Consider the following 18472-nt stretch of genomic DNA (forward strand, 5'->3'; position numbering starts at 1 on the left):
ATATTCCAAAGGCTTGTGTTTCCGTGAGTTCCTAGGTTTTGGGATAGTGTACTTGGTTTTGAGAATGTTGTGTTGTATATGTCGAGTGACATTATAACTATTGTTTTCATTCAGTTATTTTGGTTTTTTGATTATTTCTTTCGCAAGTTTTGTTTATGTTCCACATTTGTTAAGCTTACCTAGTCGTAGAGACTAGGTGCCGTCACAACATTTCACGGAGGGCGAACTGAGGTCGTGACAAGTTGGTATCAGAGCTCTAGGTTCATAGGAGTCATGGATCACAAGCCGATTTATTAGAGTCTCGTTGATCGGTACGGAGACGTCTGTACTTATCTATGAAAGGTTATGTAACTGTTAGGAAAATTTCACTTCATTTGATTTCCTTTTCGTGCGATATTTTTTACATCAAAATTCTAAACTTCCGACTTCTATTCTCTCACAGATGGTAAGGACATGCATACCCAAGATGATCAGGCACCCGCACCCCCTACTATAGCCGTTAGAGGCCGGGGCCGGGGTAGAGGTCGAGGATACACATGTGGTGCAGCCAGAGCACCTGCGCGAGCTGCCGCTGAGGTACCACTAGCAGTTCTAGTCGGAGTCTAGGCACCTGACATTCCTACTGCTACCACTACTCCAGCTCTTCAGGAGACTTTAGCACAGTTCATGAGCATGTACACCACTCTGGCTTAGGCAGGGTTGCTTCCCCTTATTGCAGCTATATCTCAGGCCGGGGGAGGAGCACAGACTACCGCCGCCCACACTCCTGAGCAGCGAGTGCATGTTCAGCAGGTCCCTTAGATTATTCATGTACCGCCTGCAATGCCAGTTCAGCCCAAGGACAGGGTAGCGGCTTCCGAGGAGGAGCAGCTGAGGCTTGAGAGGTTCAATAGATACAAGCCTCTTATATTTAGTGGTCTAGCATAAAAGGATGCTCTGGGATTTCTAGATGAGAGTTACTGCATTCTCCGTACCATGGGTATATCAGGATCGAAGGGGGTTTCCTTCACTACCTTCCAGCTTCAAGGAGCCGCCTAAGAGTGGTGGCGCACCTATGAGTTAGACAGTCCGAATGAGGCTACTTCACTGACTTGGACTCAGTTTTCAGATCTGTTCCTGAGAGAGTATATTCCTCAGCCTCAGGGACGCATGATGCGTAGAGTTTGAGCATTTGGGCCAGGGTACTATGACTATCTCAGAGTATGCAGTCCGTTACACTAGTTTGGCTAGGCATGCACCAGCCTTGGTTTCTACTGTTCGCGAGAGGGTTCGCCGGTTTATTGAGGGGTTTATTCCCAACATCAGGTCTAGCATGGCTGGTGAGTTGGAGATGGACATGTATTATCAGCAGGTGGTGAGCATTGCTAGGAAGATTGAGGGTATGCATGTTAGGGAGAGAGATGAGAGGGAGGCCAAGAGGTCTCGAGAGTCGGGCCATTATTCTGGTGCCCGTGCCCCAACTGCAGGTCTAGCATGGCTGGTAAGTTGGAGATGGACATTTATTATCAACAGGTGGTGAGCATTGCTAGGAAGATTGAGGGTATGCATGTAGGGAGAGAGATGAGAGGGAGGCCAAGAGGTCTCGAGAGTCAGGCCATTATTCTGGTGCCCGTGCCCCAACTACTGGTCGTCATGGTAGGGGTAAATGAGTCACCCTATTTATTCATCTCTTCCAACAGTCAGTGGTATTCCATCTTTTCTTGGACCTCAGGAGCCTTATTATGCACCTCCAGTTTCTAGCGCGCCTCCTGCGTAGGGTGCTTTCAAAGATCAGTCCAGCAGACCTGGCCCGAGCCAGTCATAGCCGCCACGTCCTCCCAGAACTTATTTTGAGTGTGGTGACACACGCCATATGGTGAGGGAATTCCCCAGAATTGGGAGGAGTGCACCTCCACAGACTTCTTAGCCACAATGTGCCCCGCAGAGTTCTCAGGCTATGATTACAGCTCTAGTTGCTACCCCACCTGCTCAGCCAGCTAGAGGTGGAGGTTGGGGAGGTAGAGGTAACCCTAGCGAGGGAGTCCAGGCCAGATGCTATGCCCTTCCTGCCCGTACCGAGGTTGTTGCCTCCGATTCTGTCATCATAAGTATTATACTAGTTTTTCACAGAAATGCATCGGTTCTATTCAATCCAGGCTTCATTTACTTTTATCTGTCTTCTTAATTTTCTCTACATTTAGGCATACCTCGGGATTCTTTGAGTTCCCTTGTTTATGTTTCTACTCATGTGGGAGATTCTCTTATTGTGGACCGTGTTTATCGGTCGTGTTTGGTTGCTCTTAGTGGTTTTGAGACCAAAGCTGATTTATTATTGCTCAGCATGGTATATTTTAATATTATCTTGGGCATGGACTAGTTGTCGCCCCATTATGCTATTCTTGATTGTCACGCCAAAACCGTGACGCTGGCTACGCCAGGTGTGCCGCGTGTTGAGTAGAGGGGTACTTTAGATCACACTCCTAGTAGAGTTATTTCTTTTCTTAAAGCTCAGTGTATGTTTGAGAAGGGGTGTGACACGTATTTAGCTTATGTGAGGGATGTCAGCATTGATACCCCTTTAATTGATTTAGTCCCAGTAGTACGGGATTTTTCCGATGTGTTTCCAGCTGATCTTCCGGGCATGCCGCCCGATAGAGATATTGATTTTGACATTGATCTGTTGCCGGGAACCCAACCCATTTCTATTCCTCCGTATCGTATGGCTCCTCTTGAGTTGAAGGATCAGTTACAACAATTGCTTGATAAGGGTTTTATTCGGCCCAGTGTATCACCTTGGGGTGCTCCTGTCTTGTTTGTGAAGAAAAAAGATGGTTCTATGCGTATGTGTATTGATTATCACCAGTTGAACAAGGTTATAGTGAAGAACCGTTATCATTTTCCTCGTATTGATGATCTTTTTTACTAGCTTCAGGTGCATGGGTGTTTTCTAAGATTGACTTGCGCTCAGGTTACTATCAGTTGAAGATCCGGGAACTAGATGTCCCGAAGACTGTTTTCAAGACTCGGTATGATCATTACGAGTTCCTTGTTATGTCATTTGGGCTGACCGATGCCCCAACAGCCTTTATGCGTTTGATGCATAGTATATTTCGGTCGTATCTTGACTTGTTCGTCATTGTCTTTATTGATGATATTCTGGTGTATTCCTGGAGTCGGGAAGATCATGAGTAGCACCTAAGGACAACGCTTCAGACCTTGAGAGAAAAGAAGTTATATGCTAAGTTCTCAAAATGTGAGTTTTGGTTGGATTCTGTGGCATTCTTAGGCCACGTGGTATCGAGTGAGGGTATACAGGTGGATTCAAAGAAAGTAGAGGTCGTGCAGAGTTGGCCCAGACCATCCTCAGCTATAGAGATCCGTAGTTTCCTTAGCTTGGCGGGTTACTACCGTCGTTTTGTTGAGGGGTTTTCATCGATTGTAGCCCCTATGACCAGATTGGCCCATAAGGGTGCTCCGTTCTAGTGGACGGAAGAGTATGAGGCGATCTTTTAAAAGCTCAGGACAGCTTTGACTACAGCCCTAATTTTGATAGTGCTTATAGGTTCGGGGTCTTATATGGTCTATTGTGATGCCTCGAGAATTGGCTTCAGAGCGGTGTTAATGTAGGACGGTAGGGTGATTGCCTACACATCCAGACAGTTGAAGGTACATGAGAAGAATTATCCAGTCCACGACCTTGAGTTAGCTTCCATTGTTCACGCATTGAAGATCTGGTGTCATTATTTGTATAGTGTTCCCTGTGAGATTTATACTGACCATCGGAGTTTGCAACACCTGTTCAAGGAAAAGGATCTAAATTTGCGCTAGAGGAGATGGTTAGAGTTGCTGAAGGATTATATCACTATTTTGTATCACCCGGGCAAGGCCAATGTGGTGGTCAATGCCTTGAGTCGCCGGGTAGAGAGTTTGGGGAGTTTGGCTTATTTACCAGCATCGGAGAGACCTTTGGCGATGGATATTCAGACCCTAGCCAGCCAGTTTGTGAGATTGGATCTTTTGGAGCCCAGTCGGGTTCTAGCTTGCGTGGTTTCTTGGTCTTCCTTATTTGATCGTATTTGGGAGCGACAGTATGATGACCCTCATTTGCTTGTCCTCAATGACAAGGTTCAGCACGGTGATGCTAGAGATGTGACTATTAGTGATGATGGGGTATTGAGGATGTAGGGTCGGATTTGTGTACCCCATGTTGACGGGCTTCGAGAGTTGATTCTAGAGGAGGCCCATAGCTCGCGATATTCCATTCATCCGGGTGTTGTAAAGATGTATCAGGATTTGAGGCAGTACTACTGGTGGAGGCAGATGGAGAAGGATATAGTTGGATTTGCTGCTCGGTGCCTCAACTGTTAGCAGGTGAAGTATGAGCACCAGAGACCAGGTGGGTTGCTTCATCAGATAGAGATTCCGGAGTGAAAGTGGGAGCGGATCACCATAGACTTTGTAGTTGGGTAATTGTGGATCGGCTGACCAAGTCCGTTCTCTTTATTCCTGTCTGTACTACTTATTCCTCAGAGCGGTTGGCGGAGATCTATATCCGGGAGATTGTTCGTCTTCATGGTATTCTGGTTTCCATCATTTCAGATAGAGGTACGCAGTTCACAAAATGGTTATGGAGAGCCGTTTAGCATGAGCTGGGGTACTCAGGTGGAGTTGAGTACAACATTTCACCCCCAGATGGACGGATAGTCCGAGCGCACTATTTAGATTCTTGAGGATATGCTCTGTGCGTGTGTAATTGAGTTTGGATGGTCTTGGGATTAGTTCTTTCCATTGCCGGAGTTTGCTTACAACAACAGCTATCAGTCCAGCATTCAGATGGAACCGTATGAGGCTTTATATGGTAGGTGGTGTAGATTCCTGGTAGGTTGGTTTAAGCCGGGTGAGGCTAGATTATTGGGCACAAACTTAGTTCAGGATGCCTTGGAGAAGGTTAAGATGATTCAGGATAGACTCCGTACAGCCCAGTCCAGACAGAAGAGTTACGCGGACCGGAAGGTTCGTGATGTTTTCTATATGGTTGGAGAGCGGGTTCTACTTTGGGTTTCTCCTATGAAGGGCGTTATGAGATTTTGGAAGAAAGGAAAGTTGAGTCCAAGGTTTATTCACCCTTTTGAGATATTGAGGTGTGTTGAGGAGGTTGCTTATGAGCTTGCTTTACCTCCCAGCTTGGCAGAAGTTCATCCGGTATTTCATGTTTCGATGCTCTGGAGGTATCACGGTGATCCGTCGCACGTATTGGATTTCAGTTCAGTCCAGTTGGACAAGGATCTATCCTATGTTGAGGAACTAGTAGCAATATTGGACAGGCAGGTTAGGAAGTTGAGGTCAAAGAACATTGTATCGTTAAAGGTTCAGTGGCGGGGCCAGCCGGTCGAGGAGGCGACCTGGGAGACCGAGCAGGATATGCACAGCCATTACCCTCATCTTTTTACTACTTCATGTATGTCTTTATGCTTGTTCGAGGACGAATGAATGTTGAAGTGTAGGAGGATGTGACGACCCGTCCGTTCGTCTTAAGAATTTACGCCTCGATCCCCCATTAACTGCTTTCCCCAAGTTTATTTCTGCTATTTTGATTTGCCAGGATGTTCGTTTTTGAGTTTCGGAGAGTTTTAGGACACTTTGTCCTTAAATGAGAGCTTAAGTGTTGGAAAGTTGATCGTAGTCGGAACAGTGTGAAGATGGCTTTAGAATGGAAATCTAATGGGTTCGTTAGCTCCGTTGGGTGATTTTGGGCTTAGGGGCATGTTCGGATTGTATTTTGGAGGTCCGTAACTAATTTAGGCTTGAAATGCCGAAAGTTGAACTTTTGATGTTTCCGGCTTGATAGTGAGATTTTGATCCGAGGGTCGGAATGGAATTCCAAAAGTTGGAGTAGCTCCTTAGTGTTGAATGTGATGTGTGTGCAAAATTCAGGTCATTCAGACGAGATTTGATAGACCTTTTGATCGAAAACGTATTTTTAGAGTTTTTGGAATTCTTAGGCTTGAATATAATGAGAAATAGTTGTTTTGATGTTGGTTTGTGCGTTTCAAAGGTTGGAACAAGTTCGAATGAGGTTATAGGATATGTTGGTATGTTTGGTTGAGGTCCCGGGGGCCTCGGGTGAGTTTCGGGTGGTTAACCGGACCATTTCTTGATGTTTGAAGTTGCAGAAAAATTGCTGATGTGTTGTAGACCAGTTGTTCTTCGCATTCGCGATTGGCCATCGCATTCGCGAAGGGATAGGATGTGGAGCTGAAGGTTTGGCATTCGCGTTCGCTAGGGAGGTCTCGCATTCGCTAAGGGCTGGGGTCTTGATCTATGCATTCACGAGAAGGGAGCCGCATTCGCGATGGGCTGGGAGCTGAGCCTTCGCATTCACGAAGAAGGAAAAATGGTCAACATCAATTTGTGGTTCGCGAACGCGAATGTTTGACCGTGCTCACGATTAAGGGATTCCCTGGGAAGATTTTTAAAATCCAAAATCGAGGGTTTGAGCCATAATTCATATTTTGGACTTGGGAGCTCGGGAGATTGCGATTTTTGAAGAGATTTTGACCTGGGCGATTTGGGTAAGTAATTCCTACTCGGTTTAGACTACTTTCCATGTATCTACACTTAAATCCATCTTTTAATTTTGAAATTTTGGTGGAAATTGGGGGAAAGGTTCTTAGACCAAGAAATTGAGTTTTGATTGGGGAATTAATATCGGATTGGGATAATTTTGATATGGTTAGACTCGTGAGAGTGTGAGAATTCTGAAAATATAAATTTTACCCAATTCTGAGACGTGGGCCCGAGGGGCATTTTGGTCATTTTACATAATTTCACGTATTAGCTTAGACTTTAATTGTAGAATCAATTACTTGAAGTGTTATTTACATTATCTAATTGAATTGAATAGATTTGGGCCATTTGGAGTCGAGTACTCGTGGGAGACTTTCCCCTTAGGATTGGTATATTTGGTAATTAAAATGCCTTGTATGTGAGGTGATGAGTGTGTACTTGTGCTAATTGTTGGAACTCCGGTTTTCTTTAAGTAATTACTAGTATATTTCCTTTCCTATATTTACTACTTGCACTATTAAGCATGTTGTCAGCTTAGGAAAAGCATGTCCAAGTGACTTAATTGCTTTATTTGTTCAACCTGCTTTACCTGAATTCTGTGCAGCATGTTGGGCTAGAATTACTGGTTTGCCTTAATATGAAATTTGCCATTTCTAAATATATTTTCCTGTTGCTGCTGTGTAATTATTTTGGGACTACTGATGTGGGATTTCGGTAGCTCCCCCTTGTCAGTTTATTTTGGGACTACGGATGTGGGATTCCGGTAGATCCCCCTGCACAATTATATAGAACTACGGAATTCACTCGGTAGATTCCCCCAGTACTGGGTATTTACATTTGGGACTACGGAACGGGATTCCGATAGATCCCCACGCTCTATGAGTTGGACTGCAGGACAGAACCCTGGAAGATCCATTGGATATGTACATATGGGACTACAGGACGGTATCGTGGGAGATCCCCGGTTGTTATTATTTGTGTTGAGCTGTAATTCTTCCTGTGTTTACCTTGTTTCTGTATAGTTGTTGTTGTCCTGTATATCATGTGTTATTTTACTGCTGTACTTAATTATACTGTTCTATTCTATACTGTTGACCTTATTATTTTATTTAACCTCAGTAGGGCCCTGACGTTTCTCGTCACAACCCAACCGAGGTTAGTCTTGGCACTTACTGAGTACTGTTGTGGTGTACTCATGCCCTTTCTGCACATGTTTTTTATGTGCAAATCCAGGTACCGCTACTCAAACCTACCATCCTTGAGGGAGGAGACCACTCTAGAGACTTTGAGGTACATCTGCCGCGTCCACAGACCGAGGAGTCCCTTTCTATTCTAACTGTTAAACATTGCCCTTCTGTATTTTCTTCCTAGTTAGATATTCTGGATTTAGACTGTTAGATATTCCAAAGGCTTGTCTTTCCATGAGTTTCCGGGTTTTGGGATAATGTACTTGGTTTTGAGAATGTTGTGTTGTATATGCCGAGCGACATTATAACTATTGTTTCCATTCAGTTATTTTGGTTTTTTGATTATTTCTTCCTCAAGTTTCTTTTATGTTCCGCATTTGTTAGGCTTACCTAGTCATAGAGACTAGGTGCCACCACGCTAGTTCACGGAGGGCGAACTGGAGTCGTGACAAAAATAGACTGTCACTGTACAAAAATTATAAAAATAGGATGGTCTTTGTATTATTTATATATAATAGACTGTCATTATACAATAAATATACTAAATAGACTGTCTCTATACAAAAATATACAAAATAAACCATCACTATACAACAAATATACAAAATAGACAAAAAATATTAATTGAACCCGTCGATAAATGGCTACATCTACTCCTACTCAACAATTGTAGTACATTTTTTGATAAAGGCGCCAGGGGACGCTGATTATTATTAAGCATTAAAATTAAAGATAGTTATTATAGTGCTGGACTGCTTATCGAAGCAGTACCTAGTTTGTCTTTGCGTAAATTAGATAAAGAAAATAAAGATGGTTTACTCCAGAAGTGCTCGCCACACTCGGTATTAGTAAGTGAGTTGCAGTTGCTCCCAAACTTTGCTAGAGTGTGCGCCACTTGGTTTCCTTCGCGGTAGACATGCCTAACTTCCGGTTGGTTCAGAGCTTCTAACATGAACCTGCAATCATGTAGAAGATTCCCATTAGCTTTACGTGAGAATTTTCATGCAATGATTGTAGTAATACCTAGCTATCTGTTTTCACTATAAACGAAATTTGATTTTTTGTGAACAAGTTCTAATACTTTCAGAAGGGCGATTATTTCAGCTTAGATGAGGGATGAGGCCATTGTATGGTAAGAGAAACTATCAATCCATTGACCTTCATAGTTTCTGATGATTCTGCTTTCTCCTCCGTTATTAGAGTTTTTTTGGTATGCACCATCTATGTTGAGTTTATAGATGTTGTGTGGTGGGGGTTCCATTTTATCAGTGTTTTGTTATCATAAGATGTTTGAAGTTCTGATTTGTAAGACAGATATATTCCATAGCATACATAATTATTTTCCTAGTATCAACGTGGTGGGAATCGTTATTGAAGAGGTTGTGATTGCGGTTTAGCCAAATATGCCAAAGGATAAGGGGTTATTATTGCCATTGTTTGGTAGTAGGATGCTCGCATCTGATGTACAATTTTCTTTTGTCCAGTCAAGGTGATTTGAGGGTGTTGGTGGCCTGAGCAACACTCTCCATAAGGCCCACGAGACGAACAAAGTCATTCTGAAGCACTAGGGGGCTATGAATCCCTCTAGAACCTGGGCTGGTCCGGCAGGAAGAGTTTGGGCTGGAACCTCATCATCAAACTCCACCTAAGGCTCTGCTACTGGTGCTGCTGCTCGAGCTCTAGGCTGAGCCTTGCCCCCGCCTCGGCCTCTGGCATGGCCTTGGCCTCGTCCTCTGCCCCTTATAGGAGCTGCCACTAGGGGCTTAGGCTGCTACTCAGTTGAAGATATGGTGTGTGTTCTCGCCATATGCGAGAGAACAAAATAGAAGAGTTCAATTAGCATTGAAAGAACAAAATCGCACGATAGAGAAGAATAGAAGTGAAACTATTCCTAACTCCATAGCCTCTAGAAGATAAGTACAGACGTCTTTATACCGATCCTCCAGACTCTACTAATTATGCTCATGAATTATGACACCTAGGCAACCTAGTTCTCTGATACCAACTTGTCACGACCCGGATCCCTTCGGAACCGTGATGGCGCCTAACATTTCACTTGCTAGGCAAGCCAAAGTTAGAGAGTTCACAAATCAACTTCAACAAATTTTTAATAATTGAATTTAATTAAGTCAATCAAAAGCTAAACATAGTTTGTGGAATATTATAAAACCCAAAGTAACTAAAACATTTAGGATATGGAGTCACAACTCACAAGCTACTGCGATTTACTACATACAAAGTCTAAAAGATATTACAATGTTCTGGAAGAAAGAAACAGTAAAGTAACAAGTCTAGGAGAAGACTCTAGGATTTGCGGACGCCGGCAGATCTACCTTGGTCTCTCGTTGATCAAGTCCAACTGCTAAACTCGGGGTCAACTCAGGCCAGTACCAAAATCTGAACAAAAAGTGCAGTATTAGTACAACCCACCCCATGTACTAGTAAGGGCTGAGCCTAACCTCGGCAAAGTAGTGACGAGGCTAGGACAAGACACATACATAAATCTGTGCAGTTAAATAATACACGAGCACAATAACAACTAATAGAAGCAAAAAGATAATAACGGGAGGGGGGAACATGCTAAGGGGGTTACAAGATAAAGAATCCTAAAAGTAAAGAAATTTAAGCAGCTAGTATACCTTGAACCAGTAATAACAAGTAAACACAACAATGGAAAATGCAAGACATCACCCTTCGTGCTTTTACTCTCAACCTCACCAGATAATCAATAGAAATGGCACATCATCATCCTTCGTGCTTTTACTCTCAACCTCATCATATTAATCAAATAAGAATGGCACGACATTACCCTTTGTGCTTTTACTCTCAACTTCACCAAATAAATCAAATAAGAATGGCACGGCATCACCTTTTGTGCTTTTACTCTCAACCTCACCAAATAAATCAAATAAGAACAGCACGGCATCACCATTCATACATTAACACTCTCCCTCACCAAAACAAGGAACAATAATAATAGGGAGATAGAAGTGACAACAACAAGTCTTACTTTAAAACTAATTATCATAATATCAACCTCAACTTTGAGTCAATACCTAATAAATACCAAAATTCGTACATATGATAAGAACGATCAACATAACAATAAACTAGTCTAAACATGGATAATATAATCATGTAAAGCTACAAATTTATGAATAAGACTCACTAGAATGTTATGACTCAACAACAACGCGTAGGTACTCGTCACTTCACCTATGCATTGTACTCAACATTCAAAGACATAGCAAATAGGCAAATAAGACCTAATCCCTCAAGCCAACGTTAACCACAACACTTACCTCGCTCCACGGGCCACTCAATGCTCAATTATTGTTTTTCCTCTAGTATCCACCTTCGAACCACTCGTATCTAGCCACAATTAACTCAATAAAATTAATAATTGCTAAAGGAATCAACTAGAATGCATGAATTTAGATTTCCCAAACCTTCCCCCAAAAACTCAAAAATCGACCTCCGGCCCGCTTGAAATTCGACCCCAAATTGAGGTCAAAATCCCAATTTTCCCAAAATCCCTAATTCTACCCAAACCCCCAATTCCTGCCATGGAAATCCTAGATTTTAGGTTGTAAATTCATGAAATGCAATGGGTAATAGAAAGAAAATGGTTTGGAATCACTCACCAACACTTTGGAGAAGAAATTAGCTTGAGAGAATCATCCCTAGGTCGTTTGGCTTTTGAAAATTTGAAAGAATGGCCTATGTCCCGCTATGGGATTTTAATAGCTTGAAGTATTCATCGCGTTCGCAGGGACATTGTCGCATTCGCGAAGGGCAGCCTCCTAAGGACTTACGCGATCACGGGAGGCACTACACGTTCGTGAAGGTTTAGCCCGCCTCACCTTCGTGTTCGCAAGACAAGGCTCATGTTCAGATAGAGTTACCTGGGTCCCCTGCTCATGCTAGATAGAGCTACGCATTCGTGTTCGAAGGGTCGCGTTCGCGAAGAGCAACTCCCCCCAATGCTCCGCGTTCGTGACCAGGGTCTCACGTTCCCGAAGAGTAAAATCCTCCCCAGCCAAGATTCCCCTTCGCGATTGCGAGAATGGCTTCGCAATCGCGAAGCAAAAAATAATAGGACAGCAACTGCAACGAAACACACCAGATTTCTAAGTCTAAAATATCTCGTAGCCTATCCGAAATTCACCCGAGCCATCAGGACTCCAAACCAAACATGCACACAAGTCTAAAAACATCATATAGACTTGCTCGCGCAATCAAATAGCAAAAATAACGCCTAGAACTATGAATTTAGCACCAAATCAAATGAAATTCTCAAGAACACTTTGAAATTCCTATTTTCACAACCGGACGTCTGAATCACATCAAACCAACTCTGTTTCTCATCAAATTTCACAGACAAGTCTTAAATATCATAATAAATTTGTACCGGGCTTCGAAACTAAAATACGGACCCAATACCATGAGATCAAATATTAAACAAATTCTTAAAACCATTTAATTTTCAGATCTTCAATTTTCATCAAAAATTCATATCTTGAACTAGGGACCTCGGAATTTGTTTCCGGGCATACGCCCAGGTCCCATATTTTTATAAAAATCCACGGGACTATCAAAATATGAGTCCGGGTCCGTTTACTCAAAACGTTGACCGAAGTCAACTAAATCAACTTTTAAAGGCAAAAATTATTATTTTCATCAACTTTCAACATAAAAGCTTTTCGGAAACTCGCTCGGACCACGCACGCAAATCGCGGAGAATAAAATGAGGTTTAAAAGACTCTGGAACGCAGAATCAAGTTGTAAACTATAAGAGACCTTTTGGGTAATCACACAAATGCGATATAACCTTTTAGTTAACATAAATATAACCAAAGACCGGAAAAAAGGAAGAATAAGCACATTTACTGTGTATTCTTTTAATATTTTTTTTGGGTAACATTCACTGTGTATATCTAGTTGTTTACAAACTAGGAATAAATGTAGCTGGAGATAAGTGCATAGAGAAAAGTTTTTGGCTATAACGACCCGATCGATCGTTTTGAGCTTTTGCACTTTGATCGCCAATTCTTGGGCATGAGTTGCCCTGTATGATGTATTACGACTGATGTAAATCATTGATTTTGGTTTTCACGGAAATCGGTATGAATTTAAAAGAACAGTTTCAGATGAAAGCTTTAAATTTGAAAGGTTGACTAAGATTTGACTTATTTGTATATGAGCTCGGAATGGAATTCTTATGATTTGGTTAGCTTCGTTGGGTGATTTATGACTTAGGAGTGTGATTGGAATTGGTTTTGGAGGTCCAGAGTAGAATTAGGTGTGAATTGGCGAAGTTGAGATTTTGGCGATTTCCAGTTGGTAGGTGAGATTTTGATCCGGGAGTCGGAATGGAATTTCGAGAGTTTCAATAGCTTCGTTATGTCATTTGTGATGTGTGTGCAAAATTTCAGACCATTTGGACATGGTTTGGTTGAAATTTTTATCGAAAGCGTATTTCGGAAGGCTTTAGAAAACTTAGGCTTGAATTCGATGTGAATTGATGGATTTGTTGTTGTTTGAAGTGTTTTGATGATTAGAACAAGTTTGAATGAGGTTTTAGGATGTGTTGGTACTTTTGGTTGGGGTCTCGGGGGCCTCGAGTGAGTTTTGGATGGTCAATCGGACCATTTTTTGTATTTTGAAGTTGCAGATTTTGGAGTTCAGGTGTTGCAGAGTTTATGTCTTCGAGTTCGCATGAGTAGGCTCGTTTTCGCGAATAAAGAAGGGAGGAAGGACAGGTTTTAGCCTTCACGATCGCGAGATGGGCTTCGCATTCGCGGAGGGATGTGGATCAGAGTACCGCGTTCGCGAATGAGGGCACGCGATCGCGTAGAGGAAGTGAGTCAGATGGGGTCCAAGGTGATTTGTGCATCGCGTTCGCGTGTGGTTGCTCACGTTCGCGTAAGGTTATTTCATTTCATCATCGCGTTCGCAGGGTGCTGGTCGCGTTCGCGTAGTGTATATGTGAGGTCTTGAATAATTGCTCTTCGCGATCGCGAGGCTTGTGCCGCGATCACAATGAAGGAAGTTCAGAGTGGGCAGAAAGTTTATACAACATTTCATCCGCGATTTTGAGCCATTATTCCTCCATAGTAGAGTATTTTGAGAGCTCTTTGAGGAAAATTGGAAACGGATTCATGAAGAATTGATTGGAGGTAATATTTTTGAATCTAAAACGTGATTCTATTGTGAAATTTACCTAGAAATTCATGGAATTAGGCTAAAAATGGAAGAACTAGGGCTTGGGATTTTGAAACTTTTAAATTGGGAATTGAAGGACCATTTGAGGTCGGATTTGAGAACTTTTTATATGTATGAACTCGTGGAAGGATAAGGAACCCGTTAATGTAAAAGTTTCTGAGTTTCAAGAAGTGGGCCCGGGGCTCGGTTTTTGATAATTTCGGGATTTGTGCCTGTCACACCTCCTTTTTGCGCCCCCCCCCTCCCCGAGGGGTTGGATGCGCGGGTGGAGTTTTTCCAATTTAAGTGACAATATTCGAAATGGGATTATTTATTTAAATTCAGAGTCGCCACTTGGGAAAGGTTTGGCTTTTGGTGTCCCAAGTCACCGGTTTATCTTGAATCCCAAATCGAGGAAGTTTTCGACTTTTCCAAATGAAGTCTGCGAACCAGCAATTCTAAGTAAGGAATTCTGTTGACCCGAGGGAAGGTGTTAGGCACCCTCGAATCCCGTGGTTCTAGCACGGTCGCTTAAATTGTTATAATGGCTAAATATCTGATTTAAATACAATGTTATGACTTACATGCTTTTATTAAGTTTAAACCGCTTTTATCATTATCACTTATTTTATAGAATTGCAACGTCGTGAAAATGCATCTCGAACCACGTCACAATCAATGCGCCCGTGATTGTCAACACATTTTGACTTCGTTGAGATTTGGATTTGGGTCACATCAATGTGCACCCGAATTTAAGAATATGATTTAATTAAGTCGCGCCTAAAGAGCCTAATGCGTTATTATTTTTGAGAAGGCCATGAGATTCACTAAACGGCCTAGCCTGAATTCTAAATATTTATTATGATTATTTATCGAGGGCCCAGCAATTTTGCATTTTTTATTTGGCGAGGCTCGTCTCTATTTTAGAAAGGATATCCTAAAGTGGCTACATTTCTAATACATTTGTCCCTAAAATTAGAAGAAAAGGTACATGCTAATTTAATTATATGCTTTGGCCTGATCCGGATTCTTATGATTAATTATTTACAAAGTTAAGAAGACGTTATACTTTAATGGAAAAATGCTTTAATCTGACAAGAAATCACATACGAGCTAACGAAATATAACACTTAATCTGAACATTTCTTGAGTTGAACTTAACTAAACTTATTTAGGCTAGATTAAAGGATTTAGCTACTAGATATTATTACCAATGGGACTTTGAATGTGACCCTATGTACTGCCTAATGGAACCCAAAAAAAAACTAAAATGAAACAGAAACAGCATTGTACAAGGTCGGAGTATACGTACCCCGTACTAACAAACAACTGACGAACTAACACAAAGGGCTAAATTCAATCGAGTATCAGTACATACTTTCACACTATTGAATTATAAACTAATCAATTTTTTACAGACCCGTTAATGTACCATGAATATTACAACAAATACTTGAACTTCTTCAACCTTTTCATTTCATGCTTTCAAACTGTTTCAGTTACATCAATATGGGACTTGAAATATGTACCTGGAATGCTGAAATGCAAAGAGGAAGAAGAGAATAACAGGGAAGATCAGCAGCAGCAGGAATCAGAGTAACAGCAGCGAATCAAAACAACACAGCAGAGCAGATTCTATTGCAAGGGGTGGAACTATAGTTGAAGAGAAAGTAGCCAAATGAAGCAGCACACAGTGTGGTAGAAACAAAACTCCATACAATCCAATTCCGAGATATACCAAATGCAACAAAACACTAACAGTAATCTCGATTGAAACTTAGAAGAAGCAACACTACCTAACAAATTGACAACAGATGAACTTCAGACAAACAAAACCAAGTTTCTGATTTCCTAATCTGTTTTATCTCTTTCTTGCTCTCTTTCTATTTCTGTATATATGTGTATCTATGTATGTCTCCAAACCTCTCTTCTTAGATCTCTCTTGATCTCCTCTATCTTTTCCTTAACAATTTCCCTCTGTCTCTCTCTATTATCCGATGTCCTCTTATGTCTGTCTCCTTTCTTTTATAAGCCTAAACCTCAGCCCTTTAACAGCCTGTTAGACCAAAAGAACACCCCTCCCATGTGCCATCTTCTTTTCAGTTTCCACTTAGCTATTTAAGTATTAAACCCATGACATTCCCTTGGCAGGCTTAAACTTTTTAGTAATGTTTATTACTTCTGAAACTTAAAGCAGAATATGGGCAGCAGGATGTAGTCTGACAGCACATGCTGTCCAACTATTTAATTCAAAAGCACTTAGGCAGGGCACAGGCTGTGCACAAAATGCACATGTTGTGCATAAGTGCACATGCCCTCCAATTTCAAAACTGTGACTAAACAGAACATTGATCTTTGCATTTCTGATTCAAATTACCAATTATAAATAAGCAAACTCAGTTCCTAATTGATTCAAACAAATGCTTAGCAGAAGTAAGTCGATTTGTTATTGTTCGGACAACTGAAACTAATTGATGACATATGTCGACTCGACTATACTAGTTATAACACGTACAATCGTAACCAAAAATCAGACATTTAAAGGTATCACACAAGGGGTTCATATTGCAATGTTAACACAGAAAGGCCCTAGGAACTAAATGAATGACCAATTACGAATTCAATTGAATATACAGTTTATACACACACATTATGAAGAAAGACTTGACTGAATACAGGAGTCCGGGCAAAGGGGGCAATTGACAGTTGACAAAAGACATTCAGAGACAAATTACACAAAATATGCACAGACCTCTAAACCACACACGTACTGAATAACAAAGAGAAAACAAACTTACCTTAAAAACTTTGAAAGAAGGAACAGAAAATCAGCTTGTGTTTGAACAGATCCTTTTTAAGGTTGAACGGACTTTAATCGAAGGGTTTCTCAGATGAGAAACACTTCGATTAAGGTCCATTAGACCCTAACCTCTTGGCTTAACAGGCACGGACCGGGCTTGGGGTTTTTAGGTTTTGTGGAAGGTAGATTTGGAACTTGAGCTTCCATGGTTAGATTCGGACCAAACCAAGCATGGTTTGGTCACGAGGGGGTCCGGGGATTGTCTGGTATGAATCTAGGACAGATCGGCGTAGATCGAGTTTTGCTCGAATCTTCAAATGAAGATTCGAGGACCTGGAGGATGATTCGAACTAAACGGTCAACAGGTCCGTGTTTAGGGGGGTGAGATGGTCCTATGGTGTTAAGGTGAAGGCCACCGGTGTTCATGCCGCCGGCTTTCATGGTAAAGGTGTACAGAGGCGGCTCTAGGGTTTGGGTTTCTGGTGAAGACGATGAAGGCTGGGGTTCGGATAGGGGGTGGCAGGGTAATGTTATGAGTTTATATAGTTAGTGGGTAGGTGGATCCTGGCCGTTGGATGAGATGTGATGAAGGGCCAGGATCCTTCGACTAACAGGGAACGACGTCGTTTCAAGGGTAAAGGGTTGGGGTCGGTCCGGGTGAGACGGGTCGGGTCTATTAGTGGGTACGGGGTGTGAGATTTTGGCCGTTGATCAATCTGAGATCAACGGCCCAGATTAGACCAGGTTAAAACGGTGTCGTTTGGAAGCTCTGGGTATCAGCTGGTCTGGACCGGGGCAGGCTCACTCTCTGGGCTTGATTTGGGCCTCAAATTTAATAAAAATGAGCCCAAGCAGATTTTCTAAACAAATTCTGCATTCTCTTTTATATTTTCTTACATATATTTTTATTTTATTTTTTAAAACAAACCCAAGTAAATCAAATTAAAATTAAATAGACACTTAATACAAATATTTACACACATATCAAAATATTTGAAGCAGGTAAAATCAAACAAAACAAAAATCACGGACCAAGATGCCTATTTATGATTTTCTATTTAACAACCGGATTACGGTTCAAATTACGCATGACACATACATTTTTTGTATTTTGTTTTAATAAAAATAAAATGGGCAAAAGTCATAAATAATTAACAAAGTGCCATGTAAAAAATCCAAAAATTGTACAGCAGGACCAATTGTTATTATTTTTATTTCTTTTGGAGCAATCGTCGCGCGAAACAAAAATCACATGCTCACAGCTGCCCCTCTTTGTTCGGAAACACGAAGTGTTTTAGTGCAAAGATAAAGTGAGCGGATATGAGCGATATTTGCTTATGGACTACTCCGTGTGAAGCATGTTTTTGAAAGATCTGACCGAATCTTGCTTCAAAGATTTCCTACATATCCTGGGCTAAACAGGAATCAGGTCAATGTAGTTCGAGAGACTTTGGGTAGCTGGGACTACCATGGGATTGCAATGCTTGCTGTTACTGCTGTTGCTGTTGTCACTGCTGCGTCACTGACCGTCTTATTACAACCAAAGGAAAACTGGAACTGAACTAACTACTTATATGCATGTCAACTGCGAGTTACAAGATTCCTATCTACGATTCTTTTGCGACTTGATCTTGGATCTTTGCTGATTGTGCTTGGAGACTTTGATCCAAATCTTGATGCTTGCGAGTTGGGTGACTTGTTCAATCTTTGGGATACTGAGTGAAACGCGACTGGC

Source organism: Nicotiana sylvestris, chromosome 9, assembly GCF_000393655.2.
Source record: "Nicotiana sylvestris chromosome 9, ASM39365v2, whole genome shotgun sequence".
Taxonomy (NCBI): Eukaryota; Viridiplantae; Streptophyta; class Magnoliopsida; order Solanales; family Solanaceae; genus Nicotiana; species Nicotiana sylvestris.